A 6495-nucleotide genomic window follows, 5' to 3' on the forward strand; every position below is an offset into this window, starting at 1 on the left:
AAAACTTACTTGACCTGAAAATGTACATTTTTCTTGTTTGTGTTCCCTAGAACCTAACAACTGTTTACATAGCATTCACATTGTATATGATATTCTAAGCCATCCAGAGATGGTATGAAGAATACAGGAAGGTGGACATGGCTATAGATAATCCTATGCCATTTTATAAAGAGGACTTCAGTGCCTGCAGACTCTGGTGTCTATGGGAGATCCTGCCCCACAGAAGCTGAGGGGCTCCCGAGAGTGTCACAAGAAATGCTGGAGTTGCAGGTGCTGACCATCCAGGTAGGCCTCCTCTTCACTCAGGAGCACATAACCATATGCATGTCCATACCACAGTCACATGTGTGCTCATGAGTGTGCTGTTCCTTTCCCAGGCTTACTACCCCTTCCTCTATTCCACATAGTATTTCTAAAATCATTTTGGACATTCAGTTTCATTTAAATTGGCCCAGCATTGGATACTGGAGTTTGGCAGAATCTGTGAAGTGCATGTTTGCTTGATTCCTGATCCACTCAGTTGAAAATAGAGATTGACCACCTTTTGTTCACTGGACACCCAAACACATCTCCTTATGTCATGATTAACTTCCAATAACAATGGTCATAATTCCACCTAACATAACTATTTCCCTATTACTCCCCCTTTAGATAGCAAGGTTCCTTGAGGAATGTTTAGTCTTTAGATTTAATAGCACTTAACTACTGATATTATCTCGGTCAGTATTACATGGTAAAGCAATAAGAGGGAGGGCTAGGGAGATAACTTAGTGGTTAAAAGGCACTTGCTTACAAAGTCTGCCAACCAGGATTCATTCCCCAGTACCCATGTAAAGCCATATATACAAAGTGACTCATGCATCTGGAATTATTTGCATCTGCAGGAGGCCCTGGCATGCCCTTAAGACATAAACACACTCTCTACTCACCAATAAATAAATGCAACAAAATAGATGGGAGGAAAGCACAAATAACTTGTTAAATTTGTTGTTGTTGTTGTTATTTATTTGAGAAAGATGCAGAGAGAGAGAGAATGGGCACACTAGGGCCTCCAGCTACTGCAAACAAACTCTAGACGCAGCCCACCATGTGCATCTAGTTTACATGGGTACTGGGGAATCAAACTTGGGTCCTTAGGCTTTTCAGGTAAGCACCTTAAACACTAAACCATCCCTCCAGCCCTTAAAATATTTATTTTGAAACTTATTATTTACTTTATCTTGAGATAAAGAGAGAAATAAACTTACAGAAAGAAAGAAAATGGGTGCACCAGGGCCTTCAGAAGTGCCTTAATCACTAAGCCGTTTCTCCAGCCCTGCTTATTTATTTATTTATGTATTTGAGAGAGAAAGGCAAAGAAGAATGGGCACCCTAGGGCCTCTAGTCACTGCAAACAAACTCCAGGTACTTGTGGCACCTCGTGCATCTGACTTTATATGGGTACTGGGGAATTGAACTTGGGTCCTTTGGCTTTGTCAGCAAATGCCTTAACCACTAAGCCATCTCTCCAGTCGTTTTTTATTTTATTATCATTTTTAATTTTTTATAATTAACAACTTCCATGATTGTAAACAATATCCCATGGTAATTCCCTCCCTCCCTCCACTTTCCCCTTTGAAACTCCACTCCATCAGATCCCCTTCTGCTCTCAATCAGTCTCTCTTTATTTTGATGTCATCATCTTTTCCTCCTTATGATGGTCTTGCATAGGTAGTGTCAGGCACTGTGAGGTCATGGCTATCCAGGCCATTTTGTGTCTGGAGGAGCACGTTATAAAGAGCCCTACCCTTCCTTTGTCTCTTATTAGCCCTTTTTTTTGAGGTAGGGTGTTGCTGTAGCCCAGGCTGACCAGGAATTCACTATGTAGTCTCAGGGTGGCCTCAAACTCAAGGTGATCCTCCTTACCTCTGCTTCCTGAGGGCTGGAATTAAAGGCATGTGCCACCATGCCTGGCTTCTTTTAAAAAAAAAAAAAAAATTATTATTTATTTGAGAGAGTGTAAGAGGAAGAGAGAGAATGGGTATGCCAGGACCTCTTGCCATTGCAAACGAACGCCATACACATGTGCCACCTTATTCATTTGTCTTTATGTGGGGACTGTGGAATCAAACCTGGGTCCTTAGGCTTTGCAGGCAAATGCCTTAACTGCTGAGCCATCTCTTCAGCCCCCACAAGTATATGTATATATATACACACACACATTCTTTTATTTTTAATGGATTAAAAGATTTCATTTTATTTACAACTTCCATAATTATAGACAATAAATCATGATAATTCCCTCCCCCTCACTTTGCTCTTCACAACTCCACTCTCCATCATATCCCCTCCCCCTCTAAATGTCCTTTATTTTGATGTCATCTTTTCCTCCTATTACAATGGTCTTGCATAGGTAGTACCAGGCACTGTGAGGTCACAGATATCCAGGCCATTTTGAGTCTAGAAGAGTGCATTGTAAGGAGTCCTACCCTCATTTGCCTCATACATTCTTTTTTTATTAACATATTTCAAATGGATACATCATGTGTTGGTTCCCTCTTATCTCTCGTCCCTGCCCCTACTCCACCAGGGACCCTCCTCAGTGGGGTTACAGGTATTTCCCATGGGGTTGTAGGATATGCATTGTGGGAGCAGCAGTCACTTTTTGTTGTTGTTTATGGGGAGGAAATGCCTGTGGGCATGATGTTTCACCCTGTGGCTGTTAAATTCTTTCTTCCCTGTCTTCCAAAATTCCCTGTTGGCTCTTAGATTCTTTCCACCACCTCTTCTTCCGCAATGGACGCTTAGCCTTGGAAGGTGTGATGGAGATGTTTCAGTGCTGAGCACTCCTCTCTCACTTCTCAGCACTGTGGTACCTTTTGAGTCATCACAGAGGTCACCACCATCTGAAAAGAGAAGCTTCTCTAACCCAAAAGTGAGATTAGCATTAATATATGAGAATGAACATTAAGAGAAGTGCTTACTAGGCAGTTTGGTGATCATAATATATGTGTTTAGCCAGACAACAGCAGGTGTTACATCCCTAGGGCTCATGATCTCCCCTCCCCATCATAAGTTTTCAATATCAGACAAGTATTCACTCCTGTGGAGTGTGCCTCCAGTCCAATTTAGAAATTTGTTTCCCCCATAACAGACATGCCACTGTTGCACCCATTGGCTCATTTGGCCTGGCTGGCCCATCTTTAAGGCTTGCAGTGTCCACTGTTGCTCATCTTTACTGGTGACTTTTCTGTCTCCCATGGATCTGCATGCAGCATAGTTTTTTCCATCTTTCTGTCAGCTGGTCTATAGCAAGGTTTTCAGCTCAGCTCCAAAAGATTTCTTAGTGACATTGCAGCCCAAGCATGTGGAGTCTTCAGCAATAGGGCCGTACCAATTGTTCCTGGTGGGAATCCAAGATTTTTTTTCTTTTTTTTTTTTTTTTTTTTTTGGTTTTTTGAGGTAAGGTCTCACTCTGGTCCAGGCTGACCTGGAATTAACTCTGTAGTCTCAGGGTGGCCTTGAACTCATGGCGATCCTCCTACCTCTGCCTCCCAATGTCATTTTTTAAATATATATTTTTTTTATTGACAACTTCTATACTTACAGACAACAAACCATGGTATTTCCCTCCCTTCCCCCACATTCCCCTTCATAACTCTGCTCTCTGTCATATCCCCTCCCTCTCTCCATTAGTCTGCTATAATGAGGTTCTTGTGTAGGTGTTGCTTGGCACTGCAAGGTCTTGGATATCGAGGCCAATTTCTGTCTGGACAGTTGCATGTAAGGAGTGGTACCCTTCCTTTGGCTCTTACATTCTTTCCACCCCCTCTTCGACAGTGGACCCTGAGCCTTGGAGGGTATGAGATGTTTCAGTGCTGGACACTTCTCTGTCCCTTCTTCTCAGTACTATGTTGCCTTTTGGGCCATCCCAGTGGTCATCACCATCTGAAAAGAGAAGCTTCTGTAACCAGAAGTGAGAGTAGCGTTAACATATGAATATGTACATTAAGTGTAGGGCTTTCAGGACAATTTGGTGAGAATAATATATGCATTTATGCAGACAAGAGCAGGCTTTATATCCTAAGGCTCATGACCTCCCCTGCCATAGGTTTTTGATTAGGTTTTCAGTACCAAGCATGTATTCCCTCCTATAGAGCAGGCAGGCCTTAGTCCAATTAGAGAGCAGTTGGTTTCTCCCAGAGCAGACATGCCACTATTGCACTTGGCCTGTCTGGCCAAACTTGAAGTTTTCAAGTTTTCACAGTTGATGATTTCTGTCTCCTATAAGGCTGCATTTGGCTTTCATTTGGCTGGGCTACAGGGAGAAGGTTTTCTGCTTAGCACCAGATTGATTTCTCAGTGACTGCTGCTCAGGCATGTGAACTCTTCAGCAACAGGGTCTTACCATCTCTCATGGGAAACCAAGGGCCTTAGCAATAGCCTATAATGTTTTGGAGGCAACAGTGACTTCCCTGGTCAACTCACTGGAAGGTATCCCATCCCTGGTACCGAAAATTTTCTAGTAACAATCTATGGTTTCTAGATGTGCCATTATTCTAGAAAGTAGATTTTTATTCAGAATATCTTGAATTTTTATTGATTCCCCCTTGTCCCCCGCCACCTTTCTTTTATACAATCTCTTCCCCTGACCTCACTTAGGCCTTTCCCCTCCCTGTAATCTGTTCTCCTACTTATAGAAACACAATAGCATCCCCTTAATACCTTCCCTGTCCTCCCTCCCTTATATATAGCCTTTTTCTAGCTTATGGGCCTCTGCTACTGATTTTTGATTCCAGCTCACACACAAGTCTATACATTTGTAGTGAGAATCCACATATGAGAGAGAACATGTAACATTTGGCTTTCTGGGCCTGGGTTACCTCACTTAGTATAATTCTTTCCAGATCCATTTCCCTGCAAATTTCATAATTTCATTTTTCTTTACCACTGAATAGAACTCCATTGTATAGATGTACCACATTTTTATTATCCATTCATCTGTGGATGGACATCTAGGCTGATTCCATTTCCTAGCTATTTTGAATAGAGCAACAATAAACATGGTTGTGCAAGTATCTCTAAGGTAGTGAGAAGAGTCATTAGAATATATTCCTAGGAGTGCTATAGCTGGATCATATGGCACATCCATTTTTAGCTGTTTCAAGAACCTCCACACTGATTTCCACAATGGCTGTACCAGATTACATTTCCACCAACGGTGTATAAGGGTCCCCCTTTTATTGCATCCTCGCCAACATTTATTGTCATTTGTTTTCTTGATGGTAGCCATTCTATTGGGAGAGAGATGGAATCTCAAGGTAGTTTTAATTTGCATTTCTTTGATGGCTAAGGATGTAGAACACTTTTTTAGATGTTTATACGCCATCTGATGAGAACTCTGTTTAGTTCCATAGCCCATTTTTTCATTTGGTTGTTTGATTTCCTATTTTTCTTGTTTTTGAGTTCTTTGTATATTCTGGATATTAATCCTCTGTCAGATGTATAGCTGGCAAAAATTTTCTCCCATTCTGTAGGTTGTCTCTAGCTCTATTCACAGTGTCCTTTGCTGTACAAAAGCTTTGTAATTTTATGAGATCCCAGTGGTTGATTTAGTGGTTTTATTTTCTGAGAAATTGGGGTTATATTCAGAAAGCCATTCCCTATGCCAATATGTTGAAGGGTTTCCCTTCCCTTTTCCTCTAGCAATTTCAGAGTTTCAGGTCTGATATTCAGGTCCCTGATCCACTTAGATTTGATTCTTGTGCATGGAGAAAGACAAGCATCTATTTTCATCTTTCCACATATAGACATCCAGTTTTCCCAGCACCTCTTGTTGAAGAGGCTGTGTTTTCTCCAATAGATATTTTTGGCATTTTTATCAAAAATTAGATGGCTGTAGCTGCCTAGATTAACAGCTGGGTCCTCTGTTATGTTCCATAATCTACATGTCTGTCTTTGTGCCAATACAATGCTGTTTTTGTTACTATGGCTCTGTAACATAGCTGAAAATCGGGTATGATAATACCATCAGCCTTATTTTTGTTGCTCAAAATAGTTTTGGCTATTTGAGGTTTTTTGTGCTTCCAAATGAATTTTAGGATTGTGTTTTCTATTCCTGTGAAGAATGCCATAGGGATTTTTTTTTAACTATTTATTATTTTTATTTATATATATATTTTTTAATTTGATTTATTAGTTTTCTTTTCATCAAATACAGGCAGTTTGGTACCATTGTTTAGGCTCATCTATGATCTACACCCTCCCATTAGACCCTCCTTGTTGATGTAAATGGGTCGTGCATTGTGGAGTTAGTCCCCAGTTATTGGTATGCTAAATGTCTCTGCAAATCATGACCCAACATGTGACTCTGACATTCTTTCCACCCCCTCTTCCACAAAATTTCCCTGAGCCATGTTGGGTTCATTTTTGGTCTGCTTCAGTGCTGAGGTGTTGGGGGCCTCTGAGGCTCGGGCTCTCTGATTTGGTAGGAGTTGATTTTTCTCTGCGTTGGTC

This window comes from Jaculus jaculus, chromosome 11 (assembly GCF_020740685.1).
Source record: "Jaculus jaculus isolate mJacJac1 chromosome 11, mJacJac1.mat.Y.cur, whole genome shotgun sequence".
NCBI classification, from domain to species: domain Eukaryota; kingdom Metazoa; phylum Chordata; class Mammalia; order Rodentia; family Dipodidae; genus Jaculus; species Jaculus jaculus.